Source organism: Pogoniulus pusillus, chromosome 19, assembly GCF_015220805.1.
Source record: "Pogoniulus pusillus isolate bPogPus1 chromosome 19, bPogPus1.pri, whole genome shotgun sequence".
Classification (NCBI taxonomy): Eukaryota; Metazoa; Chordata; class Aves; order Piciformes; family Lybiidae; genus Pogoniulus; species Pogoniulus pusillus.
This window is the reverse complement of record NC_087282.1, coordinates 14,028,311-14,052,575: the sequence shown is the minus strand read 5'-3', so window position 1 is coordinate 14,052,575 and position 24,265 is coordinate 14,028,311. Positions and strand designations below refer to the sequence as shown.

Sequence of the window (24,265 nt, the reverse complement as noted above, 5' to 3'; positions counted from 1 at the left end):
TGACCCTGCTGTTAATGTTTCCAAGTATTACTATATTTCCATCAATCACTGTGAGACCTCTTGTTTCTTTGTGCTGGAAGCATCTCCTTGAAGGGCTGCCAGGGTGAATTCAGAACCAAATATTGTAACAAAAAGGGTTCACAATGGCCTCAGGTCTGAACATATTAGAAGTAAAATTCTTGTTGCTGTTGGTAGGTATAGACCAGAAACCCAAGCAATCCTGTGTCCACAACTTACTTTTCAAATGGTTTTTACTCACCTTTGCTTGCATTCCTCCATCAAAACTCCCAGGCTTTGTGCCCCAGGGCTCTTTGCTAACAGTTCCAGAGCTTTCTCCGTGCCCAGTGCCATCTGTGGAAGTCAATGGGAAAGGAAGGTAAGCACAGCTGCAGCTGAGAGATGGAAGATGCTGGTAGAGAGGACAGAGGTCTCAAGTTGGAGCCCTACAGATAGCTGTGTGGTGCTGCCCTCCAGGCTGCAGTCTGTAAACTTCCAGGGAAAAGGAAGAAGGGAGGGTTTTTTACCACTGTGTGTGCTCAAAGCTCCAAGTCACACATACTCGGCTGCTACTGAAGGCGCCACTCTTCTGAAAAAGAGCTCCAGGAGATGGAGAGGGGTATCTCAGCACAACATTGCAGCACAGCACCCCATGGAGGGCAGAGGAGTTTTGTAGGATCACAGACTGGTTTGGGTTGGAAGGGACATTGATGATCATCTAGTTCCAAACTTTAGTCATGGTCAGGGACACCTTCCACCAGACCAGGTTGCTCAAATCCCTATCCAACTTGGCTTTGAACACTTCCAGAGGTAAGATATTCATCACCTCTCTGGGAAACCTGGGCTCAGGTTTCTTAACACTGCCCTCAGTGTTAAGAAAGTTTAAATCCTCTTCTTTCAGATTGAAACCATCACCCCTTATTCCATCATTGGACTCTTTGATAAAAGGTCTGTCCCTATCATTCCTGTAGCCCCTTCTGAGTACTGAAAGACCACCAGGAGGTCTCCCTGGAGCCTTCTCTTCTCCAAGTTGAACAATCCCAACTCTCTCACCCCCATAGCAGAGCAGTTTCAGCCCTCCCATAATTGTCTCCTCTAGACCACCCACTTCAATAGGTCTATGTCTTTCACACACCAGGGACTCCAGAGCTGGACAAGGTTTCACCCCATGTCACAGCAAGGCAGAGCCAAAAAGCACCAAGGTGTGCTCACAGCCCTCCTCCTTCCTACAGCTGTCTTCTTCCACCTTCAGCTCCTGAGAGCTGGGGATTAAGAAAGGGGGTTCATGCATAGCATGTGAGACAAACTGCCTCCGAATAATTTAAAGTACATTTTCTCTGGGCATTGAGCAGACTTGAGCACGTCTGATTTTTCATTGCTTTGTGTTATGCATGTAAGAGACTCCAAATTACAACTATTGGTACTCTAATTTCTTTAAAAGTAACTGCCTATGGGGCACAGTGAATACAATTTAATTTTCCTTCACAGCTAAATATCCTTTATTTCAGCACTGATCTCCAGCAGAGCATCTTGACACCCATAAACCAGGAGATATTTTTCACTCTCCTACAAATGTGACTCAAATACATACTGACTGCAGAAAATATTTTCAACTCACAAATAAAGAGGTGGAAAGAGATGGCATTTACCCTGACAGGTGACTTGGACTTTAATATTAATGGCATTCCCAGGTTTGCTCCCAGGAGGCAGCACTAACAGTTGTGGACTTAATGATTTCTTAAAGAACACCAAGTCATGAAGTGGTGTCATTTGTTTTGTGGTATCATTTATTCTGAGTCAAGGGGAAAAAAGAAAGTTAAAGCCTCTTATTTCATTTAGTTTCTTTTCTTTTCTCTTCTTTAAGCAGTGTAATGCCATAGCATGTCTGAAAACGTCGGTCAAGTGATTAGTAACAAGTGATAAGCCAAGAGGAAACGTCCTCAAATTGCATCAAGGGAGGTTTAGGTTGAACATTAGAAGAAACTTCTTCACTGAGAGGGTTCTCAAACATTGAAACAGGCTCCCTAAGGAGATGGCTGAATCCCCATCCCTGGAGATCTTGAAAAGAGGCAGAGATGTGGTGCTGAAAGACATGGTAGAATCAGATAATAGTTGGACTTGATGATCTTAAAGTTATTTTCTAGCCTAAACAATTCTGTGACTGATTCTTTGATTCTCTCGCTATGAGACTATTATAATTAAGAGTGTTTTTTGTTGGCAACATATCTCTTGGAATTTCAGGCTAGATGTAACATATGTTTTGCACTGAGGCTGGTGAGATTTTGGCCCATATTGCCCAGAGAGATGGGAGAAGCCCCATCGCTGGAGCCATTCTAGGTCAGGCTGTGTGGGGCTCAGAGCAATCTGCTGTAGCCCCTGCTGTCTGCAAGGTGGTTGGACTAGGTGAACTTTAATGGTCCCCTCCCTTCTGTGATTCTGACTCAAATATTGTTGAATTAAAATAGTTTATGAGGCATAATGCTCAAATGAAGCCTGATGTATAACCAGGGACCTGGATCCCCAATGCCTTTGATAACACTGTCAACTTCCACAGCAAAGTTGCTTGTCTGGTTTGGGTGTTTGGCAGCCCAGCCTGCCCCCTGCTTTGATGAGGCCAAGAGCTCAAACTGACCTATCAAATCAATAAACCAGGTCAGGCTTTGGTTCAGGTTTCCAACACTCCCAACCACCCAGTTCTGCAGTGGATCCATCACTGTCATGGAGGAGATGTACTTTTTCTGGAATGAGGAGTAATTTGATATTAGTAGCTGGCACATTACTCCCCTCTAAAGCAGCACTACACAAACAAGAGGGATCTCTACAGAGATGCTATCAAACGCCAGAGGTCAGAAGGGAAGCAGAAGAGCCTGGGTACCCCAAAGCAGCCTGGGGCACAGTTTGCATTAGGTGACAGCTGGTAAGATTAAATTGTTTGGAGAAGAACAGCAAAAGCTTTTTCCTGTCTTTCCCTCCCCCATCCTGAGTACTATTTTAATCAGTGGGGCAGGAGAAAAGAGGTCCACAAGGTATCTATTACCAATTAGTTTTTATGGCTCCATTCCTGCTGACATTCAAGGTCAGGCTTGGTGGTTCAATGTGTCACCTGATCTAGTTAAAGATGTCCCTGCTTACTGCACGGGGGTTGGACTAGACAATCTGTAAAGGTCTCTTCCACCCCAAATGACTCTGTAGTTCTATTATTCTGTGTGTTAGTGTTTGCAAAGCACTTGGAGATCTGAAGAAAAGCAGTGCTGCAGGGTAAATTATTTAAAGCCAAATACTGCTCCCAGACCCTGCTCCCAGCAATGACAGCAACAAAGCCAAGGCCTGAAGATGGTTTTCAAGATTTCTGGGTGCTTCACATTCCTACCTCAACAATATCTAACATTGCACACACATCTATGTGCATACATATGAAACACAATAAATAAGATTGAATTATTACTTTCCCTCTAATCATGCAGCTGCACTATTCTGGGAATCATTTTATTGCAGCTTTTAGGAACAAATCAGCCTAGTCAATAACTGCTGACTGACAAGTGTCTGAAGTGTCACCTCCTCCTGGATGGTTTCTTCTGCCCCTCCCCTGTATTTAAGATCAGACCACTACTTCTCACTTGCTCTTTCTTTGCAAGTGGGTCAGGGTGTGGAGCCTTCCTCTAGTCTCTTTCTTCACTCCTCTCTTTTCTCTTTTTTTTTAAAATCTCCTCTCCATCTCTCTTTTCTCTCCTCTCCTTTCTCTCTCTCCAACGAGATCAGCACAAGAAGCTTTTCCTTTCCTTCCCTCCTCTCTTTCCCAGCAGGCAGGGAGGGCCGTGCAGATTCAGATTTTACTTCCAGGCATAGGCAAGTGTTTTGAATGAGGAAATCCAGCAACCCCCAGAGCCGCATCCTTCAAAAATCACATTTTGTTCCTCGCCTGAGGTCTCATTAAACTCTCTGCCTCCTCCTTGTTTGATGTCCTGCGTTGCAGGCAGTCGCATCCATGCTCTTACTCATACCTGCAGCTAAAATAAAATGCTTCTTTGTAAAGAGGCTGCTTTGCACAGACCTGGCAACTGCTCCTGCAGTGGAAACTGTGCACATGGATGTAACCCACAACAGCACCTACAGCTCTCGCCATGCTCTCAGCTCTCACTGGGCACTGGCCTTTTTTGGCTGGGGACCATGCCCTCTGCTAGCTCTGCTGGAAAATATCTTTCCTGGTGTCAAAGCTTGATTTGTTGGGGAGGAAAGCTCTTTTATTTGTTTTTTCTGTCAGTGCAACAGAAATGCAGCACAAACACTTACTCCTGCAGGGATTTTCTAATTGAGGTATCAGGTGGTTTAAGATGAGCTGAGGCTAAGCTGCCTAGAAATCAGCCTGACAGAGGAGGCTCAGCTCTCTTTTGGGTTGTGAAAACCTTCCCAGGGTGTGATTTTGGGTCAGGAAAAGGTGCGATGAAGAACTTGAGCACTGCAGACAGACCTGCCAGCCTCTCCCTCCCACTCAGAACGGTGCAGGGTGCAGAGTGACAGAAATATCACAAACCACCCAATGGAAAACAATGGCTATCTGCAATATTTTGGTGTCAGCTCTGGCAGGAGTGGCTGGCACACCTCACCCCTCATCCGTCCTTTCACACAGCCCCCACCGGTGCTGCTTTCCACTCTCTCATAGCCTGGGGGAAGAGTGACACCAATCTGATCCCGCTGTTCTTTAGTCTCTTGACAAACATTATTTCCAAATTATAGTCCTGGAAACGATCTCACCAGCCCCAGCAGGAGCCAGGGAAAATGAGGAGGAGATTTTAAGCCCAGCCCCACACGACTGTAAATATGCAAGGAATAAAGTGCTAATGGAGAGGATAAGCCTGACTCCCCGCATCAGGCTCTAAAAGCAGATGCTTGAAACTCTCAGCTGCGGGTGTTTGGTCTGGAGAAAAGGAGGCTGAGGGGTGACCTTCTCACTTTCTACAGCTTGCTGAAAGGAGGATTGGAGCCAGATAGAGACTAATCTCTTCTCCCAAGGAACAAGCAACAGGGCAAGAGGAAATGGCCTGAAGTTGCACCAGGGGAGGTTTAGACTGAACACAAGGAACAGATCGTTTCCCAAAAGGACAGCCAAGGCCTGGACCAGGCTGCCCAGGGCAGTGGTGGAGTCCACATTCATGGAGGTGTTTAAAAGCCATGTGGACATGGTGCAGAAGGACATAATGTAGCAATGACCTGGCTGTGCTGGGTTAACAGTTATTTTTAATCCAGAACTGCATTTTCAGAGCTCTGTATTTTCATTGCCCCACATCATCCCTGCCACAGGGGCATGAAACAGCAGAATTGAAACAAATGGCACTTGTAAAATGCCCAGAAGATGGGGTGTCTGTAGGGAGGGACCACCAACTCAGTCATGTTTTAGCACCAGACCTGGTAGTTAGATAATGGTTGGATCTAGTGATCTTAAAGATCTTTTCCAACCAAAACAATTCTATGATTCTATCTGTCTCAGATGGGGAAGCTCCTCTGCTCAGTGAGAAGAAATCGTCTCAGGTTTCAGCATAGGGGGTTTAGATTGGATATTTGCAAAAATGTCTTTACTGTAAGAGTGGTCAGGTGTTGGACAGGTTGCCAAGGGAGGTGGTACAGTCACTATCCCTGGAGATGACCGAAAAACATGTAGACAAGGCACTTAATAGCCATGATGATTTTTGCTCGATGGTTGGACTCAATGATCTTAGAGGTCTTTTCCAACTAAAGCAGTTCTGTGATTCTATGACCCTGCCAGCCCAGGTCAAGAGAGCTCCATTCCACCCCAGCTGTTATCTCCAGGGGCAGGACAAAGTTCCTTCCTTTTTGACCCTTGTGCAGTCTTTCAACATAAGTAAACAATCAGACAAGTTGAAAATTTGATCTTAAGTTGGCTGTGGCTCACATTTCTCACATCAGAGATTAGCCAGGACAAAGCCCAACAAATCCCCTGGCCCATGCCACCAGGTTTGAAGCTTATCACCATCTTTTTCCCAGCTTAGCAACATAAATCCACAGAAACTTTACATCTGCTCTCCTCCCTCAGTTGGGTTTTGCACAGGGGCATGTCCTCCATAATGCTGATAAAGCTTTTTGTTCTTATCAGGATTTTGACCAAGAAACAGATCTCTTTTCATCCTTGCTGTCTGAGCAAGACACATTTTCCCTGTTTCCCAAAATATCCAAGCCAAACAAGTGCTCCCTATCTGCCCCATTGTTCGCTCCTCGTCCCCTGCCACCAACAGTCGCGCTTCTTCACAGACACTCACTGCTACTGTTGTCAAATGTTGTCGATAGAATCTTCTGGGGAGGTCACTTGCTTTAAGGTGACTTTTTTTTATTGCCAAGCATATTTTTTTCTGGGTCTTTTGGTTTCTTTTTTTGAGAAGAGCCATCCTTTTGTGTCTTTGAAAAATTCCTGCAACGAATTTCTTCCTCTGAACTGCTGTGACAGACATCACTGCCCTGACCTTTCTGCATTTTAAGAAATGGGAAAATCAGAAGAGAAGAAATGAAAAAAAACTCCAAGTCACACTGAGAGAAATAGAATAATTCAGGAAAAATGATTATTTATCGTTATCATTATTTTCCCATCTCACTTCCCTTTCTCAGCCATGGCTCCTGAGCCTGTCTTATATCTCTGGGATGGTATTTACAGCTTCAGCTCATACAGATGCTGCTACACCCAGGAACAACAACTGCACCTTCCAGTCCTACATATGGAGGGGAAGGTGCTGGTAGGATTTACACCTTGCAGCTGTTGAAGCAGTTATGTGAGTAGTGGTTCCTGGATATGGTGGTGCTGGAGGAGACTGAATGCTCACCAGCTCCTTTGCCAGTGCTTTTTCATTTGAAGTTGTCTCTGATTTTAGCAAAACAATCCAAATGATCCAGGTGGTTCCCCTGGCTGAGTGTTCTCAGCTTAACAGAGCCCAACTCTGTCTCCTCAGATTCGTGAGCAAGCTCAGCCCCAAGGGTGTTATCTATGATGATACCTGCATGACTGTGGTATCAGAAACCAGATGTAAAACCCAAAGCAAAAAAACTACAGAAACTAGTATGTAAGGGAAAAAAGCTAAAATGAGCAAAAGAAGTGTGATCAGATGAGTTATCACATGGCAGCTGCCTTCCAGACCAAAACCAAACATCAAAGAAGTCCTTCTGAGCAAACACAATTAAGGATGCTGTTGCTTTCTTCTTCTTCCTTTTCCCCCTTTTCTTTATTTTTTGTTGCCTAATATTGCAGAAATTGCCTCTTTACTGGTGACAGCTGTCAACCACCCCTGGCTGGGACCTGTGGGGCTGGAGGTGCTCCAGCTGACATGGGGTGTATTTCTCATGATGAAGCTATAAAGATCAGAGTTGGGCAGAAATCCTGCCTTTTTAGAGAGTATGGAATGAAAAGTGCCTCTGGCATTTCAGAAGTAGTGTGAAAAAGCAAAACCAAGCCGGGAGCACTGGATATTCAGTTACAACTCAGACAAACCATAGAATCATTGTGGTAGGAAAAGACCTCTAGGTTCATCAAGTCCAACCATCAACCCAACCCCAGCATGCAATTATGAATTGTATTTTGAACTGTAAATTATGTCCTGGTGTGAGGTGGGCATGCTCAGCAGATGGAGACCTGACACATCCTTGTTTCCTGTGACATGCTGAATTGTTTTCATACAACGCACAGTGTCAGTGAGATGTTGGCTGTTGTAGTTGGGACCATGGGTGCAGGGAGTCAGCTCCAGTGCTGGGATGGATCCAGAAACCCCTGACTGCAGCAATGTGATCATGCCATGAGCAAGTGGGATGCTTGTTCTTACACTCAGATACCAGACAGGCACTGGATGAATGATCTTTTCATATTACCATGAGCAAAGAGCATCTAGGGTCTAGAGAACAAGTCATATGAGGAGCAGCTGAAGGAAATAGAGCTGTTTAACCTGGACAAAAAGAGGCTCAGAAGAAATTTTATTTCTCTCTATGACTCCCTGAAAGTATGTTGGAGCAAGGTGAAGATCAACTATCTCTCCTAAGGAATGAGTGATGAGACAAGAGGATATGGCTTCAAATTGCACCAGAGGAGATTTAAGTTGGACATGAGGAAAATTCTTTCCCAAAAGAGTTGACAAACACTGAACAAAGCTGCCCAGGGCAGTGGTGGAGTCCCCATCCCTGGACGGATTTCAGAGCTGTATAGATGCGGTCCTGGGAGAAATGGTTTTGTGGTGAAATGGCGATGCTGGGTTAATGGTTGGACCTCGTGGTCTTAAAGGCTTTTCAAACATAAAGGTTCTATGGCTCTATCTAACCAGCTGTTTCTGCAGCTGCAAAACCTCACTTGTGGTGCTGGTGCCTGCACACAGCTGGTGCACCTCTCCTCGAGCTCTCAGCATCTCTTCTTTCATTTTTTTTACTATTGCTGCTTAGAAATGGGGAGTCCATCAACAGAAGAGCCTGCTGTTAACTCAAGTATCAACCAGAGCCCCAAAGACAACACCTCACAAGGAGGTTGAACAAATCCAATTTTTGTTCCCTATGGGATAGTCAAGGATGAGCTTTGCCCATTGGCAGATGCAACAGGTCCTTTGAAGAAAAAAACACAGATTTCTTCAGGGAAGATCAAGCAGCATGGAGACATGGGCAGAGGTGGGATGGGGGGAAATCGGTCTGTTGAAACATGATGATTTGGGTGCAGTGGTGCAAGATGAGGCTGGTGTTTAACAAGTAGAATGTTCCCATGTGCTCAGCGTGGTCCTTTCTCATGGTCCACATTTATTATTAGCAATGACACAGGAGGACAGCCCATGCCACTGAGATGATGTGGCAGCTCAAATCCCCATTTAGAGGAGTGCTGGAGGTGTTACTCATGAATTTGCCCCTTTGCTGCTGCTGTGGAATGAGCAAGTGGTTAACTGGGATCCTGAGCAGCTCCAGAGGCTGGAGGATGACTCAGTGTTTGCACCAGGCTGTGAGAACTCAATTGATTTTGTCCTTGTAGAGAACTAGTGTTATCAGCCTGGCTTCTGTGCACGACAAGCAGGTTTTCAAACATTTATGCAAAAGTTCACAGTAGGACAGTTATATTTTTGGATCTTGCAATGAGTGAAAATCTGGCAAAGGGAGGCAAAATTTGTATGGAGAAATCATACAGGGCTACACCTCATGTCTCTCCAATTTGTGGGACTTCTGGATTTGAGTACTGATGCCATTTATTGTTGTACACAGTGGACCCTTGTGACTGAAGTCCCAAAGAAAGCATAGATAAACAATGCTTAGGAGGCTTTGGGAGAGCCACGTTTCTTCCTTAAACACCTCTAACACCTTTTTGGGTGTCACTGGGGATGGAGGACCTCAACTTAGTTGCTTCAAGCTCACACCGAGTGTGAGGTCATCCCAAATCCCACCCAAAAATGTACCTCTGCAAGGAGATGATTTCAAAATCTTAGTCCAAGCGGGAGATCTGCTGCCATGTCTCACCCCATCAGATGCTCCTTGTTGAAGGAGTAAAGGTCTGTGATTAGATTGTGCTGTAACCTTCAAGAAAAACTGGGGTTTAATGGAAAAAATGATTAATTGCTGTCTCCTCTGGGCAGATTACATCCATCTGAGACAGTGACCAGCAGTCAGAGCTATCTGGTACTCTGCAGGTGGGGTGGATTAATCAGTAGAGTGGAGCCAGGTGGTCCAAAAAATCTCCTTTTTATGTATATATACATAAACACATAGGTATCTTGGGCTTGAAACTCTTCTTTTGCTGTCCAAAGAACACTATTTTGTACTCAGTGCCCCTTTGTGAAATCCCCTGAGCTCGCACGTGCCCCTGCTCATGCCTTGGTTTGCAAGTGGTGCATGCAGGACAGGACATTGCGTGAATGATGCAGGAAGTTAATGACATCTCAAACAATGAAGTTTCATTAATTCAGAGTTCACCTGTGGCAGCTTGGTGACAGATCTTCCATGGATTGTGGCTGAGTGAAAGCAGATATAACACACAGACCCCACTACCTGGCCAGTGCTGTGATCAAGAACTTAGAATTATAGAATGATTTCCATTGGAAGGGACCTCTGGAGATCATTTAGTCCAACCCCACTGCAGTCAGCAGGGACATCTGCAACCAGAGCAGGTTTCTTGAAGCCCCAGACAATGTGACACAGGATGGTTCCAGGGATGGGGCATCTATCACCTCTCTGAGCAACCTGGAACAGGGTCTCAACATTTGCATCTGTCTCTCTAGTCCAAATCTCCTGCTTTTAGTTCAAACCATTACCCCTTGTCCTGTCACAACAGCCACTGCTCAAAATTCTGTCCCCAGCTTTCTGATCAGCCCCTTTAAGTTCTGGAAGTCCACCAGAAGGCCTCCCTGAAGCTTTCTCTTCTCCAAGCTGAACACCTTCAACTCCCTCAGCCTGGCCTCACAGCAGACAGTTTCCAGCCCTCCCATCATTTCTGTAGCCTCCTCTGGCCCTGCTCTAACAGGTCCGTGCCTCTCTTGTGCTGAGGATTCCAAAGTTGGCCTCAGCACTGCAGGTGGGGGCTCAGCACAGCAGAGAAAAGGGGTAGAATCCCCTCACTCCACCTGCTGGAATGAAATTTGTTAGCGAACTGTTTCTAATTACAAGTGCTTCCAGGCCCCAGCTGTCCCACACACAGGATGCCAGGCTTTGCTGGTGGCTGGCTGGCAGCCAGGGATGGAGAGCAACACTTCTGGCACAGCTCCTCTTCCCACAGCTTCATCCTAGCCCTGACCCGTGGGAGGAGGACAGATTTGCAAGGGGCTTATGATCTCCCACTGCTGGGCACTAAATGCTTCTGATCCTCTTTGAAACACACACACCTGCTCAGGAGATCCCTGAGCCATAAAAACCTGTCAGATCTTTCTGATAGCAAGGTATTCAGTTAATAAAGATTGTCTATAAAGTCAGACACCAGACGTTCTGGTTTTATTAAGATCTAAGCTCTGCAGTCAGGTTTATTACCACCCTTTATAAATTATCCTCCCAAACCTCTTTGTTAGATCTATAACTACAAGACAGTCCATATCTAAATTTATTGTATTTCAAAGACAGTGAATTACCTGGTCTGCTGGAGGGGATGGCTCCAGCTTTATTTAGTCTAGGTAAAAGGAAGGTTGAAGGGAGATCTTCTCACTCTCTACAACTCCTTGAAAGGACATTGGAGCCAGGTGGGGTTTGGTCTCTTCTCCCAAGGAACAAGAGGTAAGAGCCTCAGGTGGCACCAGAAGAGGTTTAGGTTCAATATTGGGAAAAAAATTCTTTACCAAAGGGTTATTAAGGCGAGAAACAGACTGCCTAGGGTGGTGGTGAAGCCCCCTCCCTGGAGGGTTTCAAATGTCATTTAGATGTGGTGCTGAGGGACATGATTTAGTGATGACCCAACTGTCCTAGGATAATGGTTTGACTTTTTAATCTTAAAGGTCTCTTTTATGACCATAGGAAACTCAAAACTTTTCCCAAACTGAGTACCTCTCAGGGAAGCAATGACATGGTCCAGAAGCTGTCTCAGGAATCATGGCACAAAACAGCCATTTGGGGTGTCCAGCACAGGTCCTGCACAGCTCCCAACGCTGCTCATCTGCAAAGAGAAAAATGCATTATCTTACAGAGAGAACCACAGGGACAGTACTTTTGGGTTAGCATCAGGCAGTCCATGAGGAACACCCATAGGCCACAACCTTGCTGGTGACATGGTGGCAACGGAGTTGCCAAGGTCCTGTGTCCCTGCAGCAGCTCCTTCTAGACAGTGATGATTTCTTTGTTACAATCCCAGTGTGTTCTAGAGAGGGGAGGAAACGAGTCTTTGGTCTCATGTAGGAGAAAAGCTGATTGTCCTAGTTTGGGGCCATGAGCTACCTGGGACTGAAGGACAGAAATGCCACTTACTCCTTTTGAAGAGTAAGAATGAAGATACTGCACACTGATCGGAAGTTTAAAGGGAGATTCTATTTGGAGGTGCATATATGCAAAAGGCAATCAGGTAGAATGAATACATCCACAGGCCAGCCCAAATCTATTGGACTAAAACCTTCTAGAATCCTTCCACCCTCAGCAGACCTGAGAGTAGGCCAAAACTGCCCTCCCCAGCTTAGGCCTACAAGCCCTCACCAGGCCACATGACACAGCTCAAAATCCCCTGCCAGCCAGGAGCCATCTCCCACACACAGCCCAGGAGATAAGGAGGGACATGCTCTGCCCACAGAGAAGTGAAGGGAGAAGAGAGCCATCACTCAGGCACTGCCTTATAAGCTGTGATATCGGAAGTAGAATAGAGTAACAGTGTTACAATATCCTGGGATGACCTGGTCTGTCCCCTGGGACAGGACTTTGTAGTTTTCTTAAGGGAACCTAAGTTCCCCCCAGACTACCACACTGATGGATATGGGACATAAGATGGATATTCAGGACCAATGTGATCATTCCTGATGGCTTCTGAGAGATCAATGACATGGCTTGAAAACAAGCCACCACCTCCAAACAATATTTAGGGCGATTATAAAGATGTGGATAAGGCCTGAAGTTTGGCAGCATTTGCCTGATAGCACCTCACCCTGACAGCTGTCCTTAGCAGGCTCTGCAGTGTGTAAATCCTCTGTTTGGAAAAGACAAATGCCTGTGTCATGACAGCTCAGGTCCTGCATGGTTTGCTGCTGCTATAAATATTTTACAACCTCCTGCAGTGCTGCTGGAGGAAATGTTGCATATCCTGACCCCTTCCCACATGCCAACTACCTACGCAGCAAATAGACAAAGTGGCCAGAGCTGCTCCTGTAGCAGCCAGCCAAATGCTACCATAAAGGAGGAGCAGCACTAAAACCTGCTCAGATCTCAGCAGATGTTAGTGCACCTACACTTCACAGGCCAAACCTCTCTGCTGGAGAGCAGCTACACCAAGCCAAGGTGGAGGAGGAATGAGCTCTCCTACATGCCAGCCAGCCTGCCTCCAAATGCTTCTGAACTTGTGATTCAGAATAAAAGAGCCACCTTGGAAATGACAATGCAAGCTACGTTTGTCTTTAAAAAAGGCACACATCTTTGAATAGATTGCCACTTGTTTCGCCGTGAAGGTAATGTGTGTTCACAGCCCAGAAAGCCAACCATCTCCTAGGCAAGCTGGCTGAAAGATAGGATTCTGCCCCTCTGCTTTGCTCTGCTCAGATCCCACCTGCAGTGCTCAGGCCTCCTCTGGAGTCCTTAGCATGCAGAGACACGAAGCTGTTGGAGACCACAACCATAATGGGAGGGCTGGAAACTGCTGTGAGGCCAGGATGAGGAAGGTGAAGTTGTTCAGCCTGGAGAAGAGAATGCTCCAGGGAGCCCTTCTGGTGGCCTCTCAGGACTTCAGGGGGTTGATCAGAAAACTGGGGAGAGAGTTTTGAGCAGTGCCTGTTGTGACAGGACAAGGGACGATGGTTTTGAACTACAAGAAGGAAATTCAGACTGGAGAGAAGGGAGAAATTTTTGACAATGTGAGTGGTAAGACCCTGTCCCAGGCTGCCCAGAGCAGTGGTAGATGCACCATCCCTGAAACAGTTGCAGACCAGGTTGTCTGGGGCACTGAGCAACCTGCTCTAGTTGCAGATGTCCCTGCTGACTGTAGCGGGGTTGGACTAAATGATCTCCAGAGGTCCCTTCCAACCCCTACCATTCTGTGATTCTGTGATCTTCTGGAGTTCCACTAACAAAAATGGAGAAAAGCAGCAAAGCCAGTCTTACCTCTAACTCATCATCCCTGTGTTCATGAGAAACGCAGGCATGGATTTAAAAGTAGTCATTAACAGCACGGGTATAAATATTTAACCCAGAAACCTCATACCTTCTCCTTCCTCTGCTTCCCTGGCTGAGTGCACAGTGGAGCTGAGCTAGCAGGAGAATCACAGATTAACACACATCTTGATGGATCATTTTGGTGGCTCTGTCAAAGTCTGTTTTATCTGATTTGTTCGTGCTCTGCTTCAAGCTCTTTAACTGCCTGATCTGGCACTTGCTCAGTGACTTGTTCAGTTTCTCATCCACAGTGACATTACAAAGGTTCATCACTCCACAGGCAAGGTCAGACTCTCAAAGGCTGTGCTTGGGAGCATCAGGAGTCTCCTTAAAATCCCACTCCCATGCCAACCATCCAAACCAGGTCCTGGCTAATGGGAGGTTGTACCTCTGGCTGCTTTTCCTAGCAGAAATTAAAGTGATATTCTGTGTCTGTTTTAAGAGGCCACAAGCTGGAAACAGCTTCTTGTGAATGGAGAGAGTCTTGAAAAGTCTCTTGCAGACCTTATCTGCTCTGTCCCTCATTGATTGGAGACATGCTTTAATGGCCAGGGGGGTGTCAGACTGATGGTTGGACTCCATAATCCTAGAAGCCTTTTCCAATTGAAACAATGCTGTGATTCTATGATTTTTAACTCCTCCACAAGCTGCTGGCTAATTTGATTCATTCTGTAATTTTTATCTCCAGCTGACAGCTCCACATCCAAACTGCTGGCACAATTTTTTGCCTTCAGCCCTGGAGGATTAGATGAAAGCCTGCACTGCCATTGCTGTGGATGGAAAAAGCCACCTAGTCATGGAAGCAGCTCAGAAATAGGGATTAAAATGCTCAAAACAGATAGCAAGGAAGGTAATGCTATGACCAGAGCATGATGCAGTTAACAGTGCAATTAGAGATCTAGGGAAGAAGGAGAGAAAAAGTTATTCAAAGGGTTTCAGTCTCAGAGATTCCTTGTGGACTCTTTCACAGAAGTTATCGTGTCTGCAGAGATTCTGATTTTCCCTCAATAGGTGGAAGTTTCTTCTTCTCTAGAACAGATGCTTCCTGTGCCCCCCTGGAGTGGGACACTCTGGGATGCTTGGGTGAGATAAAGCAATTATCTGGCAGCCAGTCAGAAGCAACGTTCATTTACCTACTCAGGAATGCTCAGTACTGGGAAGTGCACATCTAGTTCCCAAACCTGTGATGTGAACCATATAAAGAGGTAATTTGGTAATTTGCTCTTCCCTATGCAGTCAGAAAATCATTTATGTTGGAAGAGGTTTTTAAGATCTTTAAGTCCAACCCTTAACCCAGCACTGCCAGGTCACCACTAAACCATGTCTCTCAGCACCACATCTACACAGCTCTTAAATCCCTCCAGGGATGGGGACTCCACCACTGCCCTTGGCAGTCTGGTCCAGGGCTTGACAACCCTTTTGGTGAAGAAAGTTTTCTTAATATCCAATCTCAACTGTGGGAGGGCAGTGGAGATTGACTGGAATCCAAACCAAGGTATCACCAGCATCACTGCCGGCTGCTGGAAGACACAGCCTGTGTCCTTCTCCCTTGTACTCCAGGGTTAAAAAAAAGGAAAATAAAAAGAGAAGAGAGAGAAACCGTGGTCTTGTTTTGTTGCCATAGCAGCCTTCTGGATTATTTAGACTGATAGCATTTGTAAAAATTCAACAAAGGGTGGAAGATCTCTTGGAAATGGGAGCAGATGTAACACTGCGTGCCACATGCCACTGGGACAAAGTCTCTTGGCAAAGGCAATGCCATCAGAAGGAGAGCCTGACGTGTATTGTGCGCTGGAAAATGCCACTTTCCCTAGATTACAGGGCAGGGCTCTAAGGCAGAGAAAATGAGGTTCAGCTATGTAATTGCTAGAAGACATGCTCAGCACAGAGCCGAGTGGCTGCCAGCAGAAGGTGGGCTTTTTCACCCCTCCAGAGCTTGATGAACCACCATGTGATAGAAAGAAAAGGTTGTTAACATTAAAAATTAATTAAACCTCACATGCAGCTTAATGGAACTTGCTCCTGAGAAATCATGCCTGCACAAGTGATGAATTATAAGGGTGTCTGTGAGAGCCATGAGAAAGTGCACCCTTGGAAAGCCATAAGCTTTATGCCCCAAGATGCTGCTGCAGCAACTACTGGAATGAAAATGGTGCTGCTCAGTGCTACCAGATCTAACAGAGGGACTTCTAAAAGGGCTTTGAAAGATGCTGACAGTGCTAAAAAGCGGGATTATCCTGAGCAGGGCTTGGGGCAGAAGTCTGCCAGTGCCAAGGAAGGTGGGGGAGAAAGGACCAGAGACTGACAAGAAAGAGGGAGGCTGTAGGAGAAGGAGGGCTGCTTCATGGTTGCAGCCTTACCACACCACTCCAGAAAAGCATGGCCTGATGTTCCCTGTATCTTCAGTGAACACATGGGTCATGCCAGAAAGGCACCTGAGGGCTGAATCAAAGCAACCCATCCAGTACTTGGGAGTTTGGAAGTCCAGTGAGGGTGAAGCCTTCGAGGGTCTCCTCTTGTTTGAATGAGACCCCCAAGTTCACCAGGTCCAAGCCCAAACCTAGCAATGCCAAGGCAATGAGGAAAGCTCTGGGCAGCTCTGGCAGCCACCTGTCTCAGCACTTCCTTAGATCTACTCTAACTCTTCTTCTTTAAATCCATCACCACTTGTCCTGTCACCAGTCCTGCTAATAAGTCTGTCCTTAGGTTTCTTATTGGCCCCTTTAAGTGGCTCCAAGAAGGTGTTCCTGCAGCCTTCTCCAGGCTGAACAACCCCAATACTGCATCACCCTGGACACTGTTGTTTAGGAGGATCTGGCTTTTCTTCTGTCTCCTTTCTGGGAAACCTCACTGGAAGTCTTAATGACAGCTTGCAGTTTGGAGCATAACTTTGGGATCATTGCAGCTGTCATCCCTGTGCCATCATGGAATCAACCACCTCCCATCTCCCTTTGATGGAGAGGCAGCTAAGCAAGACCTACCATCTCCTCTCACCCAAGGATCATCCTTTGAGTTCTTAAACACAAAAGCAAGTATTTTACACCTCACCAGTAAAATATATAGATGGGTGAAGAGGCAGAACTTTGTCAGGTGGTGCTGTTGAGCTCTGCCATGTGTTCACTCCCTCTCCATTGCAAGCACCACACCTGGAGTCATTTGCTCCTAAGCTGAGTTCTTGACTCAGGGAAAAGCCCCAGGAAAAATTCACCCACTTCCAGGCATGGCAAGGTCTCACCATGTGTGGGAGGAATTGTGAGCCCACCAAAGCTTTTGGAAGCCAGGCAGAGTAGTGGGAAATCCCAGGAGAATGCTGTGGCCAGCTCCATGCCACCCTGGAGGTGTTACCTGGGGTGCTGGGGAATGAGATGAGGCTGGTGAGAAATCAATAGCTGTGCTGAAATTACCAGTTTGCACATGAAAGCAGCACCATGCCAGCTGAGAGCACATGTGAGGAGTTACTGTGCCCTGCACAGGTGTTTGTAGGAATCAATAGCTATTATCTAACCACAGCAACCTTAGTAAATCCCAATACATCGTTTGCCTTGGAAGAACAAAGAAAGGAAGTTTTCCTACTGAAAGCACCGTACTGAGCACCCCAGGCACAAGAGTCTCTGGCTCAATCAGGTTGCCCCCAGCACCCCCCTGGTCCCCTCCTGACCCTATATCCCAGGAGTAGAAGGGGAACAGTCAGAGAGGAGATGACCGGGACCTCCTGTCACATGCGAGCAGGTCCACAGACAGCAGCTGAAGGCAAAGACCCTGTTCAGCCTTCCCAGGGGCTCCACACACACGTGGGTCTTTGCAGGAGCTTCTGCTTTACTACAAGCAAGCAAATCCCAGTTTCACTTCCCCAAATCCACAATTGCAAAGACTTCTCCTAAAAACAAGAGAATTGAAATGAAGAAATTGCAATAAAACCCTGCTTTAGTTGGCAGCAGCAACACATCAAGGGCTGTTATGCTGGTCTCACACAGATTCACTCTCTAGACAATTCTTTGATAGTTAGGGAATTTGGAGCCTAGGTTTCAGCTGGACACTGTCCCCAGATGTGGTGTCAGCTCAGACGAGGCTCCTGCCACATCCTTCAAACAGCCAGACCCTGGACAAAGCCAAAGCTGTGCAGAAGCCAGGGACAGCTTTAGCAGCTTGGCAGACACTGGCTGTGCAGGGATGAATAAAAGATAAATCCCCACTTAGGCAGGTGAAGGGATGGAGCTGCTGATCAGCATCAGCAGTATAGGCAAGAGGTGGGAAATGTGGGGATTCACAGTATTAGAGGATCAGGCAAATGGCCACAGTCAGTGAACAGAAACCTTTTTCACTGCAGAAAATGTGCCTTTTGCCTACCTCAGCTGCTCAAAAGGTAATGCGTCACTTCAGGTGGCTGTTCCTTGGGAAGTAGGGTACTGGCAGCATCACAGACACTGCCAAGTCCTGGCAGATTCCATGGCCTGGGATATAGAAGTGCCACCATCATAGGATCACAGGATGTTAGTGGTTGGAAGGGATCCAAGGAGATCATCAAGTCCAACCCCCCTGCCATAGCAGGACCATACAATCTACCTCAGGTCACACAAGAACACATCCAGACAGGCCTTGAAAGTCTCCAGGGAAGGAGACTCCACAACCTCTCTGGGAAGCCTATTTCAGTGCTCTGTGACCCTTACAGTAAAGAAGTTCTGCCTTGTGTTGAGGAGGAACCTCTTGTGCTGCAATTTACACCCATTGCTCCTTGTCCTATCACAAGGAGCAAGTGAGCAGAGCCTGTCCCCCGACTCCTGGCCAGCCTTTAGATACTTATAAACATTTATCAAATCCCCTCTAAGTCTTTCTTTCTCCAGATTAAACAGCCCCAGGTCCCTCAGCCTCTCCTCATAAGCCATGCCCTCCAGTCCCCTAATCGTCCTCATAGCCCTCCACTGGACCCTCTCCAGCAGATCCCTGTCCCTCTTAAACTGGGGAGTGCAAAACTGAACACAGTATTCAAGATGAGGTCTCACCAGGGCAGAGAAGAGGGAGACTTTGTTTCCTTGGGGACATCTCATGCTGCACCAGGGGAGGTTAATATTAGATATTAGGAAAAAAATTCTTTACAGAAAGGATCTCTGGACACTGGAACTGGATACCCAGAGAAGTGATGGAGTCACCATCCTGGAGGGGTTCTAAAGACATTTGAATGAGGAGCTTAGGGGCATGATCTAACAGTTGTGTACAGGGATGTGTTAGATTATGGTTGGACTTAGTGATCTAAGTCTTTTCCAACCAGGACATGCCATGATTCCAGTATTCTGTGTTTCCATAATCTATAGACCTGAAGGAAGACTTTTGTGGGACCCCAGCCAGTGGGGAACCCCACACAGGCAGATGTAGATTTGCTGCCTCATGTCCCACTGGGCACCAGGAAAATATCGAGTGGAATCAAATCAAGTCAGTGGAGTGATTCTGGGAGCTGAGGTCAGAAAAAATTACTGCAGTGCTTTGTGGAAATGGGATCAGTGAAAGGGCAGAAGGTTAAGCTGAGAATAATTGAGTGGCTTGTCTCAAGTATGTGCATGGAAAAATGAGATGTGGAGTGTTTCTGAGGAGGAGAGACTGGAGCTGTTGCCCTGGCCCTTGCAAAGCTTTGTACAAGTGAAAGACCCTGAGAGAATATTTTCTTTGGTGGCTTTTATGTTTCATTTTCCCCTCTTTAGGAGTCAGCTATGCACACGCCACCTCCTCAAATGGTTTCTGTGCTGTTTTCATGTCCTCATGCAGAAATGGTGCTTTTAAAACACTCACATTTAGCAGGTGACCTCGTTGATGGCACATTGCTCTGCTTTCTGTTGTTTTCAGGGTCTATGAAGAGGAAAATCATTCCTGTGACAGGGCAAGAAATTCCTGGGAATGTATGGAGCTGGGCACCCTCAGCTTGAGAATGCTCCTAGCCTCCTCTTGGAGCAAGGAGACAGCCACTTCTCTCATAGCATCATAAAATCATTTAAGACCTTTAAGTTCAACTGTTCACCCATCAGTGCCAGACGACCACTAAACCATCTCACTCAGCACCACACCTATGCAACTTTTAAATCCCTCTAGGCATGGGGACTCCACCACTGCCCTGGGCAGCCTGGTCCAGGGCTTCACAGTCCTTTCAGCAAAAAAATTGTTCCAGAAAAAATTGTTCCTAATATGCAACCTAAACCTCCCCTGGTGCAACTTGAGGACATTTACTCTATCCTTATTGCCTGTTCCTTGGGAGAATAGAGCAACCCCCACTTGAATCCAACCTCCTTTCAGGTAGTTGTAGAGCTAGAGGCCTTCTCTCAGCCTTCCTTCCTCCAGACTAAACAATCCCAGTTCCCTCAGACGCTCCTTACAAAACCTGTTCTCTAGATCCTTCACCAGCTTCATAACTCTTCCTTGGACATGCTCCAGCACCTCAATGTTCATCTTGCAACAAGGTGAGGACGTAGCTGGAGGCAGAGGGAGGGCAGAGGAAGGGAAAGAAGCCAAAAGATTCCTAACTGGTGTGCACAGAGCCCCTGACCCATTGCTGGTCCCTGGCACATGGATAGCCCAAGGCCAGCGGAGAGGCATTTAACAGGCCCAGTGCCTGCTTGGGATGTCCATTGGGATGATGGATCGAGCCGCGGCTGATCTCAGCAGCAATTCTGCCAGCCCGGAGGCCAGCAAAATTACCTCGTCTGCACTTTCCAAAAGAAAAAGTTGCTTTATTAAATTACCAGGCTGTGAAAAATGTATAACATGTTCTTCTCAAGAGACGAGAGCCACATAAAATTTGGGTTCATTTTGACAAGATACCTTCAGCCAGTGTAAATCACTCATAGGTTAGTTAACCTTTCCTCTCAGGCAGTTCTACAAGTTAAATGACAAAGCTTTCCCTCATCCTGAAGGATTTTACTGAACTTGTGATGAATTTGGGTATGCTAATGCCTTCTGTTTTTTTGCAGGGCTAAAGCAGCACGGTGGCTTTACTGCCACTGGTGCAGGACATTGCAATCTCTTCACCTTGTTTTCTCTTCAAATATTAAAAAAGAAAAATTAAAATCACAGAATGGAAAGGGATTTTTATTAGCCATGGCAAATGATGCCATTTTTTTGGATTCACATTCAAAGTAGGAGATTAGGCACCTGCTGATGCTCTCTTCCATTTACCATGCAAAGGCAATGGGATGCTGGATACAGCTTTGAGTGGCAAGCAGGGGCCAGGAGCAGCACAGGAAGAAGGGAAGGTACACACTGAGCATGGACAGGGTCACCAGAGCCAAAATATGACAAAGATCTCAAAAATCTCCAGAAAATGCAGAAATCCCCAGAAAACTCAGAAATTCCTCAAACTGGCCCCAGTCCCATGGTTTATATCTGATATAGGAATGACATCAAAAGTTCATGGGGCTGGGAGACATAAGCCCCCCTGCCCTATCTCAGGTGGGTATTAACCTCCTGTCCCTGTGCCAGCTCTGTTCTAGAGGGATTTATCCCTGCTGAGGTCTGGAGACATGACAGCAAATTATCTATTTTAATCCAAAGAGTAATTATCTGAAATCATTATGTACTTGTAAGACTCAGACACAGACACCTTCTCCAAAACCCACCTGATGGGAAGGCTTTGGGTAATCATCTCTGCTACCCCACAACCACCCCAATGCCCATGGGAATTCTGCCCCTTTGTGACTGAAGGAGAAGGATGAAAGTCTCTATGAGCCTGGCTCTGCTTACCTTTGCCCAAGGTAGGGAAGCTGCCCCAGGGATGGAAAATCCTCCTTCTGCTCCTCAGCTCCACCTGTAGCATTCTGTTCAAGAGATAACCATGGTATCATAAAAATATCTCTACAAGCTTAGACATGGTTACTCATGTCTTAAAACCTGTAATGTAGAATATCATCATTTTTAAGCCTACTTTGCAGCAGCATTGTCCACATGCAGAGCAGTGAGCCAGGGCTGGGGCTGCTCCCTGTGCTACTCACCCCTGCAGAAATTCAGGGGGAAAAAAATATACTCTGATTTCCTACAATCAGGCTGGATGTGTGTCATTAATGTCAGGTGGTGATTTTTACGGGCTGTGTAAATGCTTTCTCCAACTGACTAAATATGATTTCTCCAGGCTCGCTAGAGTTGTGCTGGTAACAAAAGCAGATTACAGTGAGAGTGGGATGAGCCTAGGATGGGGCAGCTTCTTGTTGAGGCTGGCAGTGCCTCTCACATCACGTTTGTGAAGTGATATGTCAAATATACAATGGAACATGTCCTAAAAAATAAACTCTGTTGAGAAAAAAACATACAACACTGTTAGCAGCACACAGGTGATAAGTGAAGTGGAAATTTGGCACTCAGAGAAAGACAGCCCTGCAAATGCACTGTTGATGGTTGGACATGACAATATTGGAGGTCTTTTCCAACCTTAACGATTCTGTGATTCTATGACTCCTGCTGTGAAAAGAGCAGAAACAAAGTGCTCCCTGCTCTCCCACCTATCTGTCCCTCTCAATGTAATCCAAGGCTTCTCTCAAGCTGTGCTGGGATCATACTTTAACTGCTAACTCCCAAGTTTAGCTGAGGTTTGTGTAGGAGCCTGCTGAACTGTTGCTGCCTGCAGTCAACACTTGTGACTATTTTTATAGTGGGATCTTGGCTGAGAGTGTGAAAGTCCTTGGGTGGAGGCTCAGACGTGCACTGCAGCTTTGGGAAGTGCATTGTCCTGAGCCTGCAGGATTCTCCTGCCTTCCATTCCCTAATTCAACAACAGCTCCAGGCTTGGGGCAGAGTAGCTGCAAAGCTGCCCAGCAGAAAAGGATCCTAGGGGTGTTGGTCAGATGGCTGAAGATGTGCCAGCGTGTGCACAGGTAGCCAAGAATGCAAACAGCACCCTGACCCAGCAATAATGTGGCCAGCAGGAGTAGGCAGAGGTTGCCTCCCTGTACTAGGCACTGGTGAGACCACACTTCAAATGCAGGGTTCAGTTTTGGGGCCCTCACTCCAAGGACATTTTGATGCTGGAGCCAGTCAAGAGAATGGGAACAAAGCTGGTGAAGGGTCTGGGTGTGTGAGGGAACTGGGGTTGTTTAGCCTGCAGGAGAGGAGGCTGAGGGGAGACTTTCTCCCTGTCTATATCTCCCTGAAAAGAGGTTGGAGCAAGACAGGGGATTGGTCTCCTCTCCCAAGGAACAAGCAGTAGGAAAAGAGGACAGCCTTAAGCTGTGTCAGGGGAGGAAACATTTCCAACCCAGAAGAATTAATTTGAGGGAGAAGGGACAATTTTTGTATTTTCATCAGTATTTCACCCCATTCTGGTTGCCATACAGGACTCACTCTACCTCCTCAGGAGATTTATTCTCTGAAAGACAAAATTTGATGCTTCTGCTTCTGAAGCTGCTTGGGAGAAGGGGGATAATTAGTAAGGAAGCACACGTGTTAAGAACATGCAATTAACACCCGTTGGGTTATAATTTATGTCTCACCATTCTGTGCAAAGTAATTAATATAGTAAAAGATTATTTATACCTAAGTGCCTGGAAGGCAAAGTTAGCTCTGCAGCAGAGAGGAAAGCCAGCTGCCTGACTGCACCCTAACTGGGCTGGAAACCCAGTGCAGGCAAGGAGAGGCCTATCTGTTGTGGAGGCAGGGAGTCAGGGATAGATATAAAAACAGAGTTATTTTATTGTCCTGAAGCCCTGCCCCAAAACTACATACAGACTCGGTTCCATTGAGAATATCTTACAAAGAACACTACAGATACGTTTGGCTGTTTTGTAAGTCAGGAAATGGAAAAGCCTAAGCTGCAAACACAGCTTTCCCAGTATGGATCAGCCCGAGCCGAAAGCTCGGTACTTACAGGGGAGCGAGGCTGGCGGAGAGAAAGGGCGGCCCAGACGCTTCTCAGCTTTCTCCCTTTCAAAAGGCATCAGAGGGTCGCTAGGCCTATTCAACTGGCGCAAAGGGTGCTGAAGGCGGGGAGCCGGCCAAGGCAGGGCCGGGCCGGTCCCTCAGGAGCTTCCCTTCCCAGCGCCAGGGCACTCTCTGCAGGAAGCAGCGGGCGGGGGGGCACTGTGAGGCGGCAAGCCCGGGGCGAGCAGTCCCCGCGAAGGGCCGAGCCACACCGCCTGGGCGGGAAGGGCGCAGCCAGCCCAGCCCGGCGCGGGCACCCCTCGCGCCGCAGCGCGCTCTGCCCCCTCACGCCCGCGGGGCAGGGCGGGGCAGGGCAGCGCAGCCCTTTCGCGCCTTCCTTCTGCCCTGCAACCGCGGCTATCTAGGACTCCAGGAGAGTATTCCAGTGGAATTCCTTCTTCAACAGACACTGATGGTTTGGAAATCTTCGGGGCACCTTTAGGTGGAGGAAAAGTTCTGCTGAAAAGCAGTGGGAGGCACCTTGTTGGTCCCCGCTCAGCCCTCCGCTCATAGCACATCTCCTCTTTGGGGCTGCCTATGCTCTGTGGGATGGGTCCCTTAGAGCAACTGAATGGTACAGGCTGGAAGGGATCTCTGGATA

At 46.9% G+C, this 24,265-nt stretch overlaps 1 long non-coding RNA gene across 1 annotated transcript; it reads right to left on the bottom strand.

Moving 5' to 3' along the window:
* Window positions 1-276: 276 nt before the first annotated feature.
* Window positions 277-23,900, bottom strand: LOC135183691 (uncharacterized). The gene is made up of 4 exons (XR_010305656.1): window positions 23,612-23,900; window positions 21,499-21,572; window positions 11,479-11,587; window positions 277-351 (listed from the first exon to the last, which is right to left on the bottom strand). It is a non-coding gene; the product is annotated as an uncharacterized LOC135183691 (long non-coding RNA).
* Window positions 23,901-24,265: the final 365 nt, after the last annotated feature.